At 27.7% G+C, this 3007-nt stretch overlaps 1 non-coding gene across 1 annotated transcript; it reads right to left on the bottom strand.

Moving 5' to 3' along the window:
* Window positions 1-227: 227 nt before the first annotated feature.
* Window positions 228-301, bottom strand: TRNAT-GGU (transfer RNA threonine (anticodon GGU)). Its single transcript has one exon. It is a non-coding gene; the product is annotated as a tRNA-Thr (tRNA).
* Between the last annotated feature and the right edge of the window lie 2706 nt (window positions 302-3007).

Genomic DNA, 3007 nt, shown 5'->3' with positions numbered 1-3007 from the left:
TTTAATAGAGTATTTTGAAGAGTAGAGATTTTGGTAAGTCCAATTTATCATTTTATTTTCACTTATATTTAATACTTTTTGTATTTTATTTAAGAAATATTTGCCTACTTAAATGTTGTAAAGATGTTTTCCTAATATTTTTTTAATTTAATTTATTTATTCATTTTTTAATATTTAGGCTTTATTCTTTTTTTCTCTTTTTTTTTTAAAGGGGGCATAGCTCACAGTGGCCCGTGCGGGGATCGAACCAGCAACCTTGGTGCTACCAGCACCATGCTCTAACCAACTGAGCTAACCGGCCACTCCTATTTTATTTTTTTATATATTAGTTTCAGATATACAAAACAACATAATGTTAGACATTTATACACTCACAGAGTGATAACCTCCCCCTCTAGTCCATTATCCCTCTGACACTGTGCATAGCTATTACAATACCATTGACTATATTCCCTATGCTGTACTATACATCCTGTTACCATATATATATATATATATATATATATATATAGTTATAGTTGACTTACTGTTTTATTCTACATCAGTTTCAGGTGTGCAGTGCAGTGGTTAGGCAGCTACACAACCTATGAAGTGATTCCCCCAATGAGTCCAGTACCCATCTTTCTTTTTAAGAATTTATAATTTTAACTTTAATCTGTAGGTCTATGATCCACTTATAATTAATCTTCCTATATGGTGTGAAGTAAGGGTTGTGGTTCATTTTTTTTCTATAAGTATATCTAAATTTTCTTCACCATTTTTTAATATGACTATATTTTTCCTCATTAAATTATATTGGAACATATGTTTAAAAGCAACCCAGTGAATATGTGTGGTCCCATTTCTGGCTTCTCAATTATTTTTCACAATTCTGTATGTCTTTCTGTGCCAACAATGTAAATACCATAATTACTCTATATTTAGAGTTAGTTTTGATATCAGTTAGTCTGAGGCTTCCAACTTTGTTACTTGTTATTTAAAAAAACCAAAAAAAAAAAAACCTTGGCTACTTAAGTCCTATGGTTTTTCATATGAACTTTAGAATCAGCTTGTTGATTTCTACCAAAAATATTCTGCTGAGATTTTGAATGACTGTGTTGAATTTATACATTAACGATATATTTTTTAAAATATTGATTTTCTGATGCATAAACATTCCATAGTTTTCCATTCATTGATATATTCTTTAATTTCTCTCCATACTATTTTATAATTTTATTGTAAGGGTCATACATTGGTTTGGCTAAATATATTCTGAACAATTTTATGCTATTGTAAATTCTATTTTTTTAATTTATTTTTCCAATTGTTTGTTGTGGTGTACAAATATTTATTGCCTGTACATTGACCATGCCTCTAAATAACTTTACTGATTTTTTTTACTTTACTAGCAGTGTATTATTTTCAATCTTTATAGTATTTATTTATTTTCTTTATTTTGTTTAATTGGCAAAAATATTCAATATAATATTGAATATTAGCAGTAAGAGCAGACCTTCATTCATTTTCTGAATCTTAGGAAGCATTTATGTTTTCATGATTATGCATGCTATTAGTTGTAGAATTTTTGTACATATATTACATAGGGTTAAGAAAATGCCTATTCCTAGTTAGCAGTAAAATTTTAATCACAAATGGATGTGGAATTGTGCCAAATACTTCCTCTTTTTCTGATTGAAATGATCAAGTGACTTTTTACTTTATCTTATAAAAGTTAATTTTTTGTTTTTTATAAGTTATCACATCTTTCCTTCCTTCAGTATATATTTGACCCCTTTTCTACCACTCCCCTCTCACTTACCACCTTACCCTGCGGTAGGTAACCACTAAATGATTGTCTTCAGTTTGGATGGTGAACACACAATGCAATATATAGATAATGTATTACAGAACTGTACACTTAAACATATATTTTACTAACCAATATCACCTCAATAAATTTAATAGCAGTAAATAAACAAATAAATAAATAGAAAACAAGGGTGAAGGGAATCAAAGGTAGAAAATTTCAATTATAAAATAAATAAGTAACAGGCGTGTAGTGTACAGCATGGTGACTATTGTTAATAATATTGTATTACATATTTGAAAGTTGCTAAGAGCATTGTTAAAATTTCTTATCAAAAGAAAAGAATTTCTGTATGTATGGTGACAGATGTTAACTAGACTTTATTGTGATGACCATTTAGCAATATATACAAATATTAAATCATTATGTTGTACACCTAAACTCATACTGTATGCCAATTATACCTCAATAGAAGAGATCAATTAATTAATAAAAAGTCATCACAAATTTTCATTCTGAAAATAGACCCCATTTTTACATGATGCATTATTGTTCCTCTCTCTCTCTCTCTCTCTCTCCATATGTGTGTGTGTGTATACATATTTACACATATCTATATATATATGTATATGTATGTATATATATATTTGAGGTTGTTTTGTTAAAATTTTGTTGAAAAGTTTTAGGTTTACATATTTTAGAGATACTGTTTTGAATTCTTGTTTATTCTCATGTTGTTCTCATGCTGTGATATCAACATTACACTGATCATATGTTGTTTCTTTGGATGTGTTCTGTCCTCTGAATTTATTTAAGATTAGTGTCATTACTTTGTTTTTTAAAACACAGATTCTTTTTTTCATAATGGGTATCCATCAAGAGTATATGAATAGGTGAATTTTATATATTCCTTGGTCAAAACCAACTGTTAAGATATTTTAAGTAATTTCTTTCAAACTGATAGGTGAAAGATTGCACAACATTTTGTTTCATTAGAATTTAATCATCTATTAAATGAACACTTTTTAAATATGTTTACTGGTTATTGCATTTCTATTGTGATTTACTCTGCAATTTGCATACTATTATTGAATTAATTGTGATTTTTATAATTGTAATATAAAAACTGTATTCATGTAATTATATGTCTTTTATCTATCATATATCTTACTGATATCCTCTATAAATATACATGGTATTCCACTTTGTTATTTTTAA

Source organism: Rhinolophus sinicus, linkage group LG04, assembly GCF_036562045.2.
Source record: "Rhinolophus sinicus isolate RSC01 linkage group LG04, ASM3656204v1, whole genome shotgun sequence".
Classification (NCBI taxonomy): domain Eukaryota; kingdom Metazoa; phylum Chordata; class Mammalia; order Chiroptera; family Rhinolophidae; genus Rhinolophus; species Rhinolophus sinicus.
Note: the sequence above shows the minus strand (reverse complement) of the source record. Positions and strands in the feature narration are given on the sequence as shown.